Source organism: Schistocerca gregaria, chromosome 8 (assembly GCF_023897955.1).
Source record: "Schistocerca gregaria isolate iqSchGreg1 chromosome 8, iqSchGreg1.2, whole genome shotgun sequence".
NCBI classification, from domain to species: domain Eukaryota; kingdom Metazoa; phylum Arthropoda; class Insecta; order Orthoptera; family Acrididae; genus Schistocerca; species Schistocerca gregaria.
Window position 1 is genome coordinate 331196784 of NC_064927.1, and position 20573 is coordinate 331217356.

Here is a 20573-nt window from a genome sequence, read left to right on the forward strand (position 1 = left end):
ATAATTTCATTTCAAGCCCTTTCACGTGCATACCAGTCTGCTAGTAAAAATTAACGTGCATTTTCAATGTCTGTTTATGTGTTGCCAACAGTCGCAATAGGTGTCGTTATTTCTGGTCAAACACGCACACATCTTACTGTTGGTGAGTAAGCAAGTGCTACTTAAGCTATGTTCGTGGATGACAAAGAAGGACGGTAGGTGTGCGGTTCGATTGTCGGCTCAGGCACAAAAATTTGTATCCTTATTTTAGATTCAAACATCTAGCAGCTGGTAAGAAAAACCGATACGTAACATTTTATTTTACTTAGTTAACAATCCGATTGCTTGTTGGGTTCGTATCTCCGTCACAGAACTTCACATCATGCGCTTCATCCTTAAATGCATGAACACATCTTTCGTGGTTAGTTAACAGGGACGAAAGAGTCTTTACAGAAGTCTCGGGGTATTACAAAAATTGTCGTCTTTTATATTCAAGTTTAGATTTGGTTACTGATATTGGCGAAAATTTCTGTAATTCGTGCCTCTTCATGACTAGTCAGCAATATGATATGATTAGACTAGATTAGATTAATACTTCTTCCATAGATCATGAAAACATTTCGTAATAATGTAGAAAGTGTCATTTTAATGAAAGATTTCTTTACATACCATGATTCAGTTTCTTTGCAACAATTTTTTACTCTTTCTCTCTCATATTTTTTTATTTTCATCTCACTCCCTCTCTCTCTCTCTCTCTCTCTCTCTCTCTCTCTGTCTGTCTCACACACACACACACACACACACACACACACACACACACACACACACACACAACCACACAGTATTTATTTATTTTTATTTGTTAGTTGTGCTCGACTATCGGCGAGTCACCATAACGTTCGCCAATGATTTTCTTAATATTGAGTACACTTACGAAAGAAATATAAAAATAACTATGAGAGTTACTGATTTATGAAGCTTAGTTGGCAGTCAGTTCTGAGTATTGTTAGTAACTACGCTCCAGTCCCTAAATCCAGTTACAGAAATGTGAATCAGACGGATTACGTATTCCAGGCCGTAGCAGCCGCGTCTTTGAGGCGTCAGCTATGGTCACTTCTCAGCCCGCTGTAGGATCACATCGGTTCGTCTTCTTCCTGCTGGTAATATAACTGAGATTTGGCAACAAGGCAAGGTATATTTGGCAACTCTGTGATCGTCGAGTTACTTCCTGGCGTGCACGGAATTAAACCTCAAAGTTCACTTGATTTTTCCTATCATTCCCATTGAATAATCTGAGTTATTATCGCTTCAGCTCTAGCAAAAGATTGTAAATTTAGGGTTTTCAGCCCTGGAAAGTCGTTGCACGTGAAAATCGCATCTAATCTCGTCCTTTAAATAGCGGTTTACGAATTCTAGCCACTACTGGTCTCGTATGAGGAAACCTAGACGCATGTCTTTTCCCCAGCTCTGAGGAAACGTGCTAACCTGTGAGAAAGCGTCTGTTGTGGTTTGCGGTTCCAGTCTTGCAAGATGCAAGATGCATCTGCAGCCTAGCCATCTATTAAACCTGAAAAGAACAAAACGTCGCAGAAGTTAGCCCTATTTCCACATGCGACTATTTTGGGTTGAGAAGTGAAGGGAATTATGTTCAAAGTTCTATTAGATCGATAACTTCAGCAGACAGCAGAATTGCGTTTTAAAAACTGCAGCAGTGAATGTCACAGAACACTCAACGTTTTATCTACGTGCCCGACGCTTTCCATTACGCTACTAGCTAGCAGCTCCAGAAGTCAACTGAGGTCCTTCAAAACTTCCACATTTCATAGTGCTGTGAGATAATGCATAATGCCGGATCTAGTCTTCTGAGAGACAGACAGTTACAGCTCTTCTTTTGCACTGCACGACGGTTTCAAGAAACAGATAGCGCATTAGAGTAGCTCAAGTCGAAAGGAACACTTCCTATTTACATTTCTGCACCCTACACTAAATGGTTCAAATGGCTGTGAGCACTATGGGACTTAACATCTATGGTCATCAGTCACCTAGAACTTAGAACTACTTAAACCTAACTAACCTAAGGACAGCACACAACACCCAGCCATTACGAGGCAGAGAAAATCCCTGACCCCGCCGGGAATCGAACCTGGGAACCCGGGCGTGGGAAGCGAGAACGCTACCGCACGACCACGAGATGCAGCACCCTACACTGTTGGCAGTTCTGTGTAGGTGTCAGTTACGTGATTTTATTTCGGTGATTACAAAATAGAGGCGAATGTATGCACTAGGTAGCCGAGGCAGCTAGTTCATGGCGATTCGGTCAACCAAGTAAATGAATGTACTGAACATACTGCAAAACACTACAGGGAGCCCCTGTGTCAGAATTCTCATCCAGTGTGGCGAAACATCGTTATGATAGAAGAATGAGGGAGAGAGAAGAGAATTTGGTGGTCTCTTGGACGTATCCTAGGTTCATATACTTATGGTCAGGGTTCGATTCCAATTTCTGCTGATTATTTTTGATAAGGAGAGAGATCCTGTTCTCTTCTGGCGACGCCAGGTGAAGCAGGTATAATGGCATTGTGGTCTGACAGTCATGTTAAAGATGATTTTCCTTCACTACCAAGTAGACATTAGGTTGAACCACAATAAAGTCATGTAGAAACTCTATCAGCAGTAACCTTTCTTATACTCGTTGTTTATTTCTAATGACGAAACAAAAGCTATGTACGATCACAGGACACTTATTCCATCTTTTATTTGACCTTCTGTATGTCGATAAAATTGGTTCTGAACTGGGAATGCGACTCAGACCTCCCTTAACGCGGAATTTGATCCCTTCGGGACAATACAGCTCAACTGCAATTTGTTGTTTGTTCAAACGGCAGATTCCTCATCATCTCTACATATTGAAAGTGAAAGGGTTCGAATCCTAGCCCGGCAGTAAAGCTTTCATTGTGTATTATCAAGCTCTAGCATGAGAACACGTATTTACTGGTGGATAATAATTTTGATTTTTAATGTATTTTCATTCGTTGTCAACACTAACGACATCTGACGTTTTTGAGTCCCAGTGAGACACAGAACTGTTTGCGAAATCATTGTAAATTCAAGGATGTTATTCCGAGCTGCTGCTGGAGAAAAATTCGGTAGCTGACGTCGCTTTTGTGTGCAGTCAACAACGGTATGTGTGGGGTTCGATTCCCAGTCAGCACTGAACTCTTCGTCATATTATTTCTAGGTCAAACATGCTCACATGCTCACTGCTGGTGTAACAAATCCATTTTTAACGTTAGTTTTCTCTAGAATATAGCACCGATAGGTGCCACGTTGGAGTCCTGGGAAAGAAAAAATTAATGTTTCGTCTCGTCATTTCAATTAAAACATCTAGCTACTGCCGAGAAAATCCGATATGTCACAGTTAATCCCTGTCCAACACAAAGCTTTACCTCACGGCATTTTCAAGTAAGTTACTTGTGAAGAATATTTAACATCTCTCGTAGTTCGTTAACAAGGACAATAGATGCTGGGTAGGAATTCGCGTCCGTTAAAAATGTTTACGTTATGTAATTCAGAGTTGATATTTGCTAACTGATACGCCTAAAATCGAGGTATATCACTCTCTGTATGCCTAGTCAGGAATGACTGTTAGTTTCCGACAGTCACGAAGTCCTTGCTTAGTCTGCCTGACCTGGGTTTGAATCCATATGCAGAACGAGACGGTTCGTCGTGTCATTTGAAGTTCATACATATTATCAAGTAGCTGCTCATTAATAACTAAAATTTTTAATGTCACTTTGTGTTAAATAATAAGTAGGTATGTTATTTTGAAGAGGAAATCATGAATACGACGAACTTACTACGTGAATTACCTATCTGACGTAATAATGAGAGTGGGAACATTTCATGTATGTCATTTATTGTATTAAATGGGAGCTTACAAGCCTTAGGAACCGTCTTATCTGTAATAAGATGTTCTCTGATACTTGTAGTACCTTGGAGTTACTTTACATCTTGAGTTATTGCGATAAGAGCAGTGTTTTGTAGTGTTGACTTGTTGCAACCATTTTCAATAGCCAAACAACTGCCGAGGGGCGTGTAGAGGACATGCTAGACAGCTGCGCTATGTGGGTTGCATGCGAATCAGGCGAAATGCAATTCAGTCGTTCGGATACTTTTGAGCATGACTGTACAGGGAGCAAACAGTGATCCTCTGACACCCATGAATTTCGACACAGCCACCCCATTATTGTTCCACTGTAATATGGAAGCCATGTATCATGGGCGTTGCACTTTCACCCTGTCCTTACGCCAGGGAGGAGAGCAAGTAATGGATGGGGACTCAGTCTTGGGGCGATATGATTGCCCAGTCTCTCATCAAGTTACATTTCCACCAAAGAGTCAAGAGAGATATCAGATTGTAGGACATCCACAGCATTGGATTGGTTACTTGCATACTCCGTCGATGGTGGACACTTGGCCTTTGATTTTTTGCCTCGGTTAGGCTTCAGGGCCAAAACCACAGCAATGGTTGTGGCACCACTGGACGGTGGACTGGAGTGAACCTTCGGTGATGCAGAGAACTCCACAACGTTGAGGACAAGAGACTTGTCTGATGTTTTGGCAGGGAGCTTTGAAGGAATGGCAATGGCACAAGTGCACCAGCAAACTCAGGTGCTAGTGCTGACACTAGCAACCTCCGTTTTGGCAGCAGCATCGGTCTTCGGAACTCGTTGTTTAAGAGGGGACATAAAGGAAGCAGCAGATGCTGAATGGCGTCATAGATCATTAGTCCTCTCCATACGAAATATGCCTAGTTGTTTTGATTCCCTGGATCTTACTTTCTTCAAGGAAGACACTACAGTCCCTACTCCAGACAGGGTAATTGCCAGAGCAGTTTATGTACTTTGGAGGAGATGCAAAACCAACACCTTCGTGGGCAGCCTTTCCACATGTGCCACAAGTAACAAACCCCTTATAACCTGAGGAGGTGTGCCCAAAGTGCTGGCAGGTAAAACAGTGCATCAGGTTAGGGAAGTGAGGCTGCAGACTGAGGTGGAGTAAACCAGCCTTAAAGTTCCCAGAAAGTTTGGTGTTGCCAAAGGTCAGTATAAATGAGTTCAACTTTACGAGATAACCATCCACCCGTTTCATTATGTTCTCCAATGATGCCTGCCTGGGACCACTCAGTTTCAGTTCTTCTCTGGGAATATCAACCAGATCCCTGCTAGGCACAACACCTTTGCTATAGTTTAAAGTGTGGTGCAGTTCACTTTCTGTTGGATGCTCCCCAAGACACCGAGCTTTCTGGACGTTATTGACTTGTTGTGAATTGGACGTTTCTACCAAAAGTGTCCCATTTCGCAAGTATTCGACAGATTTTAAGATTCCAGCGATTCCCGCTATCCCTTTTTTATGTAAAAAGGTGAAACTCTCTCAAAACTGCCCTATTTCCGTTTAATGATAAGAAACACAGTCTGGCCACCAGCATGCGTTCTGTTAATAAATACTGACAGAGTCTGTGTAAATCCCAAGTCTGGAGGACTGGCTACACGAGCCCTCTTTTTTGTTTGGTTGTTGATACCTACCATCGGCCCGCCCTTTTCGATGAGAGGAGGAAGAGAAGACTCCAAAGGATCCACTCGGTCCTACGAGCAGTTGGGGAACTAGAAGTCCAACTAGACAGAGCCCCACATGGCTAGGTAAGCCTTATACAACAGGTGTCGTAGGTTTCCCAGCGGTTGATCGCTAATGCCTCTTTCACCTCAACAACCACACATCTCATCAGCTCTCAGCACACCTTGAGATTGAGGTTTTTTTTAGAGAGGTGAGTACCATCCTCGCGATCCAGGCAGTCAAGCCAAGATCCCCATTCCCTGAGACACACAACGTCCCACGGTCGCACTGCACGGTGGTCGCTGAAGTGTGCACAGAGTTTACAGTGGCAGAAGACTGGGGGCGCTTACCAGCCCCCAGCTCAAGAACTCTAGGTCCGCCTAGTCCCTACTCAGCAAACGAATGCTGAGCCCATGAGGCCATTGATTTCGGTGTGTGTCTCCACCCAACCGCTGTAACTCTAAAGCTAACCGCTACGTGACTACTGGCGATATACAAACCACAACCATGGTCGTAAGATAAACATGTCCACGAAGTGATAGTGACAGGCGTTCCTGCCACGGACACCCAAATGTGTAAAAACACTCACACGCTCGCCCCATCGCTCGGCGCTCCAGCACATGGCATACCCCACTCAAGCACCAGGGAACTTTATGAGCACCAACAACACACTTCCCGGCCACGCTCCTCTCTGGAGCCTGTTCTGGCACAGCTGGTGTCATGGATATTACGGCGTGACAATGATTAAACTATGTGAAAAAACATAAATAAACGTAAATTAACTACAAGTTATGGGGTGCGCACTGTTTATTTAACATATAAACGTCACTACAGATATCTGGATTTAGGTTATGACATGTTCGATATGCCTGCTATCATTGGTGATGATGTGGCACAGATGAATAGAGAAATTCTGCACGACCCGCTGAAGTGTCAGAACATCGAAGTCGTGGATGACCTCCTTCTTGAATGGCTCAGATAGCACAAGAATTGTGTAGGAAATCCACCACAAGCCCTTCAAATCAGCCATCCCGCCTTTATTGAAACATGGAAGCTACTGAAAACGTAACAGTGTATTTCCTGATGAGTCTGAAATGACTCCTTCTGCCATCTCTCGCACAATAGGACTCTAATGTGTAGAACAATAATTCGACTGTAGTCTAGTTCGTAAAAACAGCTACACCGTTATTTGGAACTAACTAGATAATGGTGGTTTTGTAGTTATTGCTCTACACCGTGTCTTTAATATTGCCCCACAAAAGTCCCATATGTTCAGATCCGGAGAATATGGCGGCCAACTGAGGCCTCAGCCAGTGGTCCTTCAGGGCATCAAACACTCTCCTGTTTCAATGCAGTGGAGCTCCGTCTTGCATGAACTACATCTTGTCGAAATCAGTATCACTTTGGATAATGGAAATGAAATCATCTTCAAAAACCTTCAAGTACCGCTTGGTAGACACCGTGCCACCCAAGAATATTGCTCCAATTATTCCGTGACTGGACATTACACACCACAAAGTCACCCATTGAGGGCGAAGAGAAATGCACCATTTTTCTTATTAACAAGCCCATCCAAATGAAAGTGGGGTTCCACGCTAAACTAAACCAAGTATTTTCCTCCTAAATCACTGGATCGATCTCAATCAAACGCCGTACAAATATCACTTATTGTCCGGAAAGAAGCTCTAAATTAAAACTGTGTGCCAGACCGAGAGTCGAACTCGGGACCTTTGAATATCACAGGCGAGAGCTCTACGAGGTGCATTCAAGTTCTAAGGCCTCCGATTCTTCTTCTAATTAACTACTCACCCGAAATCGATGAAACTGGCGTTACTTCTCGGCGTAATCGCCCTGCAGACGTACACATTTTTCACAACGCTGACGTCATGATTCCATGGCAGCGGCGAAGGCTTCTTTAGGAGTTTGTTTTGACCACTGGAAAATAGCTGAGGCAATAGCAGCACGGCTGGTGAATGTGCGGCTATGGAGAGTGTCTTTCATTGTTGGAAAAAGCCAAAAGTCACTAGGAGCCAGGTCAGGTGAGTAGGGAGCATGAGGAATCACTTCAAAGTTGTTATCACGAAGAAACTGTTGCGTAACGTTAGCTGGATGTGCGGGTGCGTTGTCTTGGTGAAACAGCACACGCGCAGTCCTTCCCAGACGTTTTTGTTGCAGTGCAGGAAGGAATTTGTTCTTCAAAACATTTTCGTAGGATGCATCTGTTACCGTAGTGCCCTTTGGAACGCAATGGGTAAGGATTACTGCCTCACTGTCCCAGAACATGGACACCATCATTTTTTCAGCAGTGGCAGTTACCCGAAATTTTTTTGGTGGCGGTGAATCTGTGTGCTTCCATTGAGCTGACTGGCGCTTTGTTTCTGGATTGAAAAATGGCATCCACGTCTCATCCATTGTCACAACAGACGAAAAGAAAGTCCCATTCATGGTGTCATTGCGCGTCAACATTGCTTGGCCACATGCCACACGGGCAGCCATGTGGTCGTGCGTCAGCATTCGTGGCATCCACCTGGATGACACTTTTCGCATTTTCAGGTCGTCATGCAGGATTGTGTGCACAGAACCCACAGAAATGCCAACTCTGGAGGCGATCTGTTCAACAGTCAGTCGGCGATCCCCCAAAACAATTCTCTCCACTTTCTCGATCATGTCGTCAGACCGGCTTGTGCGAGCCCGCGGTTGTTTCGGTTTGTTGTCACACTATGTTCTATCTTCATTACACTGTCGCACCCACGAACGCACTTTCGACACATCCATAACTCCATCACCACATGTCTCCTTCAACTGTCGATGAATTTAAATTGGTGTCACACCACGCAAATTCAGAAAACGAATGGTTGCTCGCTGTTCAAGTAAGGGAAACGTCGCCATTTTAAGTATTTAAACAGTTCTCATTCTCGCCGCTGGCGGTAAAATTCCATCTGCCGTACGGTGCTGCCATCTCTGGGACGTAATGACAATGAATGCGGCCTCATTTTTAAAACAATGCGCGTGCTTCTATCTCTTTCCAGTCCGGAGAAAAAAAAATTGGAGGCCTTATAACTTGAATGCACCTCATACCATCTGAGCTACCGAAGCACGACTCACTACTCGTCCTCACACCTGTAATTCCGGCAGTACCTCGTCTCCTACCTTCCAAACTTCACAGAAGCTCTCCTGCAGACCTTGCGGAACTTAGCTCTGTGGAGAGAGGAACACCTATTTCTCATTGAGATGGGGGCGAAAAAACAGTTATTGCTTACTGTGAACTACACAGAGTACCACTTGTCCAGTTACAGTTCCTGCAGGACCGTCGTGCTGTGTGGGTAGTACTGGACCACGTTGCTGATGATATGCGAGAGGCAGGGCACCACTGTGCTGGAGCAAGGGGGAGGGAGGAGGTAGCTAGTGAAATGGTGGAATGGGAAATGGACAGAGAGACTGGGGAGGATGAGAAAGGGAGAGAATGACGAGCTGGATGAGGGAGGAGATGGATGAAGACAAAGGAATGAAATAGAGAAAGGGGATGAGGTGGATAAAGAGAGAGGATGAGATGGGCAGAGGGAGGGGGAGGAAGAGGAGGAGGAGGAGGAGTAGGTGGACAGAGAGAGGGAGAGGAGGGGGAGGTGGAGAGACAGGAGGGAGGAGGAGATGGAGTAACAGGTGATTGGAGTAATAAATACCCAGGAAATGCTGAGTTTATCAGCTCAACCATGCTACTATTATAAATGTGAAAGTAACTCCATGTGCTACATTTTCATTACTAAACATTGAACCGATTTTGATGAAATTTGGTATGGAGATATCTTGAACCCTGAGGAAGAACGTAGCTTACTTTGGAAAGTAAAACAAAAATTCTAACGGTATAATTATATTAGATCGTTAATTCTGTAATATTTTTCACAGTGCAGTAGAATAGGAGAGAAAACTTTATGTCGACCCATCAGAGGATGAAGTATGGAATGCAACATCTTTTCTTTTTACATCAGGGACGTAAGCTATGTTAAAAAATCATTACATTTGTTCTAAGGATAACAGACAAATCGCGAGTGTCATCTGTCTTTGTCATCAACATTGTCACCCTTCGATTGGAAGTTGGTGGATTTATCCAAGTCAACGTCGAAGCAATGTGCCAAGTTCGACCGACTGAATCACGGAAGAACTGTTGTGAAATCCGATGAGGCCCATAGAACGGTTGTTAATCTTTCCAACCAAGAACTGGACGACGGCTCTATATCAGCGCTGAGTAAAGGCCTCAACTTTTCTTCAGCTCCACGACGTCTGCCAATATTGGGTATAATTAGTGGAATAGAGCAGTGCATTAGGAATCTTCCGCACGATGCAGCTGAGGACGTCAGACTAACTACCAGCCATATCCTGTCGAAAGCTAAGCCACCAAAATCTAATATTAGCCAGGAGGAACGACGTTGCTTACGGTTATTACGTGAGAATGAAGACTTGGTTGTCTTGACAGCTGACAAAGGGAATGCCACCGTGGTTCTGAACTCTGCAGACTACCACCTGTAGACGCTACATTTATTGGAAGACGCCACGTACCCCAAGCTTGGTCATGGTCCCACACAAGGCATTGTCAGATAGACAGGAAAGTTATTAAAGGATTCTGGTTTACCAGATGAAGTGGTGAATAAATTAAATCCTCGTGCCCCCAGACTTCCCAGGCCTTATGAATTACCAAAGGTACACAAGAAAAGTGTTGCTCTGAGGCCCATTGTTAGTGTAATCAGTTCGCCCACCTACAGACTTGCTAAACATCTGGCATGATTATTAGCATCAAAATTGGGACATTGTAAACACCATGTTGTCTACTCGCAGAAATTTGTAGTACACTCAAGAGAATGTAGATAGGCCCAAACGACATAATGGTCACTTTTTATGAGGGTGCCAATACAAGATACGCTGGATCTTTTTTCCACCTGGAATCATTAAGTTGTTTCGTCACGTCCTAACGACAACTTACTTTTTGTACTGCGATGAATATTATGATGGCATAGCCATTGGATCACCACTGTCTCGCAAATTTCTTCATGGAGCACTTTCAGGAGCAGGCTCTGCAACAGCGACATTATGGCCGTCTGTCTTTCTACGATACATTGATGACACATTCCTGATATGGCCTCATGGTGAAGATACACTACAGCAGTTCGTCGATCACATGAATGGCGTCCATCCCAACATTAAATTTACTGTCGAGATGGAGAAGCACGGCAAGCCACCATTCTTGGATGTTTTGGTTGAGCGGAATGCAGGAGGCAAGCTTGACCATTTCAGTGTACTGGAAATCAACACACACTGATCGGTACTTGAACGCCAATACTTTCCACCACCCTGTACACAAGAAAGTGGCCCTGAACACGTTGGTTCATAGAGCCAGGATTATCTCTGACGACGACCACCTACAGTCTGAATTGCAGAACTTAAAACGTGTTTTCGGGGAAAATGGATACAGCTTAAGAGACATCACAAACGCTGTCAAGAGTTGCCGACGAAAGACACCTGGTGAGTCAGTAGAAGAGGCCAAACGGGCTGTATTCCTGCCACACTGTGGAGCAACTAGCAGCAAGTTAGGACGTATTCTGCAGAAACGTGGGCTAAGACCAGTGCTCTGGCCTGCCCCAAAATACGAGATATGTTGCGCCCTGTTAACGATGACATCGCTTTTCTAGTATCCGGCGTGTATGTTGTACCCTGTGAATGTGGCAGCATGTATATTGAACAAACAATTCGCGCGATTGCGGAGCGTTGTACTGAGCACAAGCGCCATATAAAACAAAGGGAGTTTGACAAGTCGGCCATAGCGGAGCATTGTCTAGAGAACGGACATAAAATACAGTTCGAAAATACCGAAGTGTTGGTTCATGCATCTGCACATTGGGAATCCATTATAAAGGAATCGGCCGAGATTCGTTCAAACAATAACAACTTCAACAGAGCCAAGGGGTACACACTCAGCAGGGCATGGAGGCGGGCGTTGCACATCGAAAGAAAGCAAAGGCGGGAGCGGCAGTTTCAAACGTGGCGCCTGCATGGCGCCACCTGACGTCACCGGTACTGCCACGGGCAATAGCTCCGCTAGCTGCCTGCGTCGACTAATGCCCGCGCGCCGCATTGGTCAATCTGATTGGCTGCTGATGATGTCATCATACCTATATAAGCGAGAAACCGTAACACCTCCGACTCGGCAGGTCTCGCCTGGCACTTTTACTCTTCGTCCTGTGTGCTCCAAGTGGGTTTTAAGTGTGTTGTTCTGGAATGTTTTTACTACTGTGGCCGACTTTTAACGTGTGCATGTCCATTCAGTGTCTTCTGAGTTTTGAAGACTCGACAACTGTGTTTTTTTAACTTTCTGGTGACTTTTAACTGTCCTCCATGAACGTCTCCGTGTTAGTCTATTTTTACCTACATTTTCTCCCACTATTCTGTTTTATGTTCCCCTTTCTCGCCATATGTATGTAACATTTTATTCTTATTTTAAGCTGTTATGTCACTTTGCTGAAGAGCGGCGGATTGTGCCGCTGACAGCCCTCCACTGCCCATATGGGGCAGGGGAATGAAATCACAAAAAGAAAAAAAAAAAACAGCTCCAGCAGTAGTGTAAGGAACGCCGCAACATTAGCAAGAAGACCCTATAGCAGCAACACAACCCTGAGGACGATCCCACCAAGAAGACAAGACTGAGCACCCCAAGAAAGAAGTAGGAAAGGCGTGTTTGCTCAGCCTACAACTCACCGGAGCATGAAGCTCTGTGAATTAGCGTAGCGCTAGATCCGGCAGTCTGTGAACTCCTGACGACGATGGTGGAGATAGTAATCGAAAGCTCGAGGATTTTATTCGAATTGATGCGAACTGAAAACCGAGAACGTGTTTTATTCAAGAGCTATACTTAACCGACAGCAGCAGACCTGAGGGCAGCTGAATGTTATATAATTTGCGCTGCACCAAATTGCAATCTATTTAATTTCTTTCTTCATCATTTTAAGTCCACATTTCATTTTAATGCCCAACTTGATTCCTTGACATAGGCAGCCATTTTGAAATACATAGTTTACTTTTTTAAATATCGTATTTAATTTAGTTTTGCTAATAAAGTCACAAATGAAAGTGTTGTTTAGCGATTTATTGTGTTTTTTTGGTGATTCTTCTTATATGAATATATTTTACTGATTTTTATAAGTAATCGTTGCTAAGTTAAATATGTAAAGCTGTTTTTAATTTTTGAAAATTGCTGTTAAACTAAGTAGTTGTACAACATTTAGTTGTTTCTCTATTTCTGTAACAACATTTTTTTCTAAATTTTTGAACTGGTTTCGGTTTTCTCTGTTTCTGGAACAACTTTACTACTTTCTTTCAATGAGGTAGCTTAACAACAAATATATGCGTTCAACTGCACAACGACACAAAGTCAGGACGGCACGCATGTGCTCTCCTGCAAATCTGCAAAGTTGGCACTGACAGGATGCAAACTGCATAATTATATTAGATCGTTTATTCTGTAATATTGTTCACAGTACAGAATAATTGGAGAGCAAAGTTTATCTAGACTTTCAAACGAGTATGGAAATAAGAAAGGTGTGAAAGGGCGGTTTTTGGTGCTGGATAATGAATTTATACAACAGATAAATTAGAAAATTATGTCAGAAGCAGAATGAGATACTGTACAATATCAGACTGTCGATAAAATAATGTAGACTGAACAAATCACCTCATACCCTGTAGAGTCCCTGTAGAGTTTCTTTAATTCTTTGGGGTTGTCAGGGGTGCTTTCTCATAAACTGCAGTTAAAGGTACTACATTGTGGGATTTATATGTGAGTTCTGAGAAAACGCACGAAAAACTTTTCTTGCATAGGCAAAGTCCCGAATGATGTTCCAAAAGGGTGAGTAAATAAACTAAGATAGACGAAAAAAAAAATGCCGAACATGACAGAAGTCTATTGAATAGGACCGGCTGCTGTGAATATACGAATTGTTGAGAGGGGAAGAATTCACCAGTATTGCTTTCAATCAGTTGCTTGATCAGTCTATCGAGTAATACTTAAGGGTGAAAAATGAGGGGAATTCAGCGAACTTACAGTCACATGACATGGAGTTGCTTGCCCGTAACTAGTAAGGAATAATTAAGTGGAAGCCAGTTATGAAAATAACTAAATATTTGTTCAGATGACGCAAATTCACTTTTTATCGATATGAAATCACTGTTGCCAATCCATTGAATAGTGAATCAGTTTTCAAATGGTAATTTACATACATAACGGCTTAAAGATTTTTTACATACCCTTTAAATAAATGTGTTACATTTTTCGATCTTTGAACCATTGTCTTTTCTGTCGTTCTTCCTGGGACGAACACAACAGCGCCGTACTCCAGCAGTATTCTCTGTTGGATGTAACTTTAGGTTCTTTTCCCAAAACATAACTTCATCAACGACTATCGCACCTCCTTCGTCATGGTCATCATCTCTGCATTCATCTTCGTCTATTTCATTGCGACCACATTCGTCCCGCCCTTTATCGTCACTTCTGTCTTCTCAGAAAAATATATGAAATCTATTCTTTCCAAAGCTTTTTCACAACCATTTTCAGCAATTCTGATGTATAAGATAAAAAGGCTCTATTATTCTCATCTTGGAGCTGTATAATTTTTACTAGGCCTACTACTACTACTAGTAGTATTTTTTTTGCTTCGAATAGGCCATCTGAAGACCAGGTTTCAATTTCAGTTTTCCACTTTCTGTTTTTTCTTTTCTTCCACTATGCTTTAGTCTGTTCGCTATGTTTCTTCTTTCTGTCTTGATAACATTTTGAACCAGTCTTGTTAGCTACCCTGCCTTAGAATCCTTCCATTTTCAGTACTTTTCCCAAAAGTCTTCTCTGTTGTTTATATCTTCTATTTTTGAATCGTTTCTTTCTAAATCACTTTTTACTTCCTTGACGTAAACTTTTTATCCCATAAATATTTGAAAATCTTATCACTTGATCTACTGTCTCGCATTCGAAACTGGGGATAGGCCGTCACTTTGACGTACATCTGTTTTTATTTCGAAAGTCTGTGAGATTTCTCCAATAAATTTTACTTTACAGACTTATCTGTAAGTGAGTGTTTCACGGATTAGGTCTGCCAGTTTAAACTTTACACCAAATCCTCCAATTATTTAATCGTTTCTTTCTCTGTCAACAGAATCAAAAGCACTTTTTGGAATCCACAATCATACTGTCAGTATTAGTATCATTATTATTATTAAAATAGCAGTACAGTTTCGCATCGCTATAAGCACTTTACAAAAACGGAAATGTGGAAAGAAAAACTTACAGCAACACTATCCTGGGATAGGTGGTGGTCCAACAATGCTGCTTGTGAAAAACACAACCACTCCAAAAAAAGTACAGGGGCGTAACTACTCTTGAGGGTCACAGCGCTAGTACCCACTGTCAGTAGCTCCTGTCCTCTATGCACGGTGTATGTCCATCCCATTGCCAACTCGACTCATCAAAACTTCCCCACACATTGTTCCTTACTATGGTTACACGTTGTGACCGAAAAATTTGTAGACATTCTCAACTCTCCTGAAACTCAGGGCCTCTTTCTGCTTAATCTCTTAACCTCTATATCATATTTATGGAATAGATTCAAATTGTGTGTCGATTCTTTTTATACACACCTCTGTTTACCCCACTCCTGATGAATGCTCTGTCACAGATTTGGCAAAAAATCTTTTGCACATCTTGTCGATTTCGTTCTACATATTCAATTAACTGCTATTTGACCTGGGCGAAGAAGGTGAGTGATTCTCATTTCTTATCCGCTGAGTGATTTAAGAAACAGTGGTGCTAGCTGAGTCTGTCGATGGATCGTATTTCACAAGGCAAGGCCTACACCCTTGGATAGGTGTAGGAAGGAGAGGTCGGCAAAGATTATGGGTGACAGTGTAGTGTGGGGGGAGGGGGGTGGGATCACTCATGGGAAAACTCCTGTAAAAGTTGTTCTTATAACTGCATCTTCTTTCGACTGAAGTCCGGTGATATGTATCCCTGCTTAAGCGAAGTCTCCCAAATAAAAGATCCACCTTCAGAAATGTCGAATACCTCAATAATGAAGGAATTAGCATAGTTAATCAAATATAAGAGGTATAAGAAATAAAGTTAGTGTACTGTTTAATAGATGTTGACTGACATTATTGGTATATCAGTGCACCAGTTAAATAACGTGACGATTCAGAAGCTTCATTTTCGACGATACAGACTAGCCGGCTATTGTTCAAGGAGCTCTTCAAGGAGTGAAGGAGTGGGCAAGTACGTATGAGACTATTGGCGTATCAAAGCACTGCAATGAATAGGTCTTTCGATGTTGTTCAGGAGCAGCCGAATTTAGTGAAACTAAACAATTAATTAGAGTTCTTTTAGGTCCCCTAATTGTCATTTCAGTACATTTTTGTCCAGTATAGAGAAAGTTCTGGGTTCACTTAATAAAGAGTAACAAAAATAAGTTTTATGTGGTGACTTCAATATTAATTTTATAGGTGACTGCTCAAGTAAAAGAATGTTGGAAGATCTAAGGTCGTATCGTCTGGTGCAGACTATAATCTTTCCAACCAGAGCACAGGAAAACAGTAACACAATCGTTGACAACAGTATTGTTCGATTTTCATTACTAGAGAGGCATTCCGTTAGTAAGAGGGTGCACAAATTTCAAGGCTAAAAGAAATTTTTGTGCACATATACAGACACGCCATGTTAAGTATAAACGCAAAATACAGTGACGGAAAAAAAACGCAACACCAAAAACTTTAAGGGTCAGAGGAATGCACGCTACGGGACCTCTGGCTCGGAGCTGTGCTTGAAGTAACCGATTTATTGCATTACAACAGCGGTGTATGAACAACCGTTATCCTGCTGGAAAACATCCTCTGTAATGTTGTTCATGAACAGCAACACAACAGGTCGAACCACAAGATGCACGTACATTCTGCAGTTAGCGTGCATGGGATAACCAAAAGAGTGCTCTTGCTGTCATACGAAATCGCGCTGCAGACCCTGAGCCCAGATGTAGGTCCAGTGTGTTAGCACGCAGACAGGTTGGTTTCATGTCCTCAACTGGCCTCCTTCTAACCAACACACGGTCATCACTGGCCCCGAGGCAGAACCGGCTTTCATCTCCTTGCTGTCCTCCAATCCGCTACGGTAGTAGGTTCGAATCCTGCCTGGGGCATGGATGTGTGTGATGTCCTTAGGTTAGTTAGGTTTAAGTATTTCTAAGTTCTAGGGGACTGATGACATCAGATGTTAAGTCCCATAGTGCTCAGAGACATTTTTGTCCTCCAATGAGCTCTCGCTTGACACTATTGAAGCCGCAAATGGCGAAAGTTTGGGATCAGTGGAATGCACGTTACAGCGCATCTGGTTCGGAGCTGGCCTTGAAATAGCCGATTTTTAACATTTCGTTGTGCCACTGTGGTGTCAACTGCTGTTCAAATTGCCAGCTTCTCTTAGCTCTATTACACGACTTCTCTCGAACTCATTGAGGTTTTGACAATGTTTTCCTACGCTCACGACCGTTACAGCTGTATTTCAAGCAAACGTGATTATCGTCGTCCTAGTGGCGCTAGTGCAACACCCTTATGCAAGTGGGGTGAAATGTTGCATACACATCGTTTTCAGGTTTAGAATCAAGCCTACTATCTTTAGTTTATGTTGCAGAACTCCTTTTCGGTGTTGCACTTTTTTCCTCCCTGAGTAAAAAATTAAGACGGTGGCAACCAAAACTTTTTAAACCTTATTTTTTAAACATCGTTACAGAATAAGAGTGACATGATGTTTATACTGCTGATAAAATGGACGATAAATGTCCTGCTTATCATCAACAGATTACTCACGCTCTTTGAGAGTTGCTTTCGGTCAGAACGTTCAAAACAGGGTACTGGCACCAATAGGCAATCTTGGTAGTTGGTTAGTGGGTAAGTATATCATGTAGAACAAAGTGGGAGTTATATAACGTTAGAAATAGTCACAATCGAGCACTAGTAGCCCATTACAGACAGTACGGAAAAGTACTTAAAAATGTTATAAAGAACGCAAGAAGCAGCACGTGGTATCAAAATAGAACAGCTATTCTTAAGATAAGATTAAAAACTAAATAGTCACCAGAGAAAGAAGTGTGTGGACAGCAGTATTAGAACGAGGACATTAGGCCTATACGTAGCAAAAATCTTTTTATGATTGATAAATAAGATATATGTACAGTATTTGACAAGCACTTTCTCGATACAGGAGGTGAATTAAATAACAAACTTAGTTATACAGGGAACCACATAAATCTCTTAGAAAATAGCTTTAAAAGACTGCTATCTGAAATACACCTCCGTGATAATGACGAGGAGAAAAGTGAGTCATCATCACTGAAGACCACGGGATCTCATGGATATGACGGGATATCTAGCAGACCACTAAGGCACTCTGCTGCATATGTTAGACCAGTACTTCGCCATATTTGTAATTTTTCGCTTAGGAATGGTCAGTTTTCTGAGGGATTGAAGTACTCACTAGTGGAACGGCTTTGTAAAAAAGAGGGGAGATGGTACAACATTTTAGACTCATTTCTGTGCCACCGGTGTTTGCTAAAGTTATTGAAAAGGCTGTGTATACAAAGGTAATTGATCACTGCAGTTCACATAATTTGCTGTCAACATAGTTCGTTTTCAGAAAAGGTTTAACAACTGAAAATGCTATATTCTCTTTTCTCCGTGAGACACTAGCCGGAATAAATACAAAGTCCAGAACAGTAGATGTATTATTTGGTTTAACTAAGACGTTTGATTTGTTGATCATAAAGTATTACTGCAGAATTGGACCATTATGAAATGGAATAAGAAGAGTATCTCACAACTGATTCATCTTCAAGAACAGACCGCTACAGATCATTTTACATAGCAATGGCAACGGCCACGACGTGGCGACAGATGCACGGGTAAGTTGCGAGGAGGGGGGGGGGGGGAAGAGGAACTGATCTTAAATCACAATAAGATTCAGTGTTCGTAATTTCTAACACACAATTCAACTAAAATCCCATTTTCATTACACGAAGTGGCCATCTGACTAGTGAATCTGAACAATCCAAATTCCTCGGTGTTGAGGTAGATAGTAAGCTATCATGGAAAAACCATGTTCACGACCTTCTTCAGAAACGTAATGCTGACGTAACTGCCGTCAGAACAATACCTAAAGAAGGTGACAGCACAATACCCAAATTAGTTTACTTTCCTTATTTACATTCGCCTAACACATACGATATTACGTTTTAGGATATCTCTATCCATTACCAAAGGATATTTTTGGCTCAGAAAAGGGTAGTTCCAGCAATATGTGGTGTATGTTAGCGAGCATCTTGTCTTCCCCTGTTCTGGAGTATGGGGGTTCTGACATGGGTCTCTTAAAATATATTTTGTTTAATGTCGTTTGATGTTAACAGTATAAGCTTATTCCGAAGAATTAGCAGCTTTCCCACGGTTAGTACTAGGCGTAAATCCAAACTTCGTTTGAGTAGCATTTCCTTGACTCTTGTGCAGAAACGGGTGCAGTATTCCGCTGCATTAATTTTCAATAAGTTATCACAGGAATTAAAACATCTTAACACTATCCCACGCCCTTTCAACTCTAAACTGAAGAATTTTCTAAAGGCTCACTCCCTCGCAACTACTGGAAAGCTCCAGGACAAAAATTAAGAAAATTTATATGTTGCTGGCTTTTACTCACCCACCATCTTGTCACATGAATGCGTTTCGTGTAAATTTTGTCTTAACTGTTACTAACGTTTCATGTACTGATTCACTCCATGATCACGGACATTTGCTCCTCACTTTGGTACTACGGAACTAGACGAGTCAAATGAAATAAAAATAAATAATTAGCTTTGATTACATTCACGTTCCGAAAGGGTTCTCTCGACTGATAGATTTTACTATTTTTATTTATTTTCTTTCGTATTTTAATGTTTCTTTATTTCTTTCCTTATGGCCGCCAAGGACATTATTCTTGATGTCATTGCCCCGGGCGCCTCAGCCCGTTTACTCCTCGGTTATTATCACCAGTGGAGTCCGGCTGCTTAGCTGGGTGATAACGTGCTTGTCTCCCATGCACTGGGCCCAGGTTCGATTCCCGGCCAGGTTGGAGGTTTTCTCCACTCGTGGACTGGCTGTTGTGTTATCCTTATCATCGGCCGCAAGTAGTTCAATGTGGCGGCCGAACCCGAATGGGGCATCCCTTCCAACAATGCCATACTATAGTTTCAATCACCAGTGGATAGTTTCTTTAATTGTACGGTGATAATTGTCCTCATACTCTCTTAGAGCCGACCGCTGTGGCCGATCGGTTGTAGGCGCTTCAGTCCGGAACCGCGCTGATGCTTCGGTCGCAGGTTCGAATCCTGCCTCGGGCATGGATGTGTGTGATGTCCTTAGGTTAGTTAGGTTTAAGTAGTTCTAAGTTTAGGGGGCTGATGACCTCAGATGTTTCAAATGGCTCTGAGCACTATGGGACTTAACATCTACGGTCATCAGTCCCCTAGAACTTAGAACTACTTAAACCTAACTAACATAAGGACAGGATTCGAACCTGCGACCGTAGCAGTCGCGCGGCTCCGGACTGAGCTCCTAGAACCGCTAGACCACCGCGGCCGGCAGACCTCAGATGTTAAGTCCCATAGTGCTTAGAGCCACTGGACTAAACAAGAGAAAGCGCTACGTGACGCAGCTTTCAACAATACAGTGTGTCTCTCCAACGCGTAACGCTCGCTTCACTACAATTCCTGCAAATGTGACGTCATTTTGACTACCGCATGATCGGCTATCGGCTTCCATTAGCATTCGATACTGGCCTCTCACAAGATTTCAAGAGTCCATACCGGAGATTTCTTGGAATGATTCATTATATTTACTGCTATAATTTAAAAAAATAATGATTTGTAGAAGGATAATGC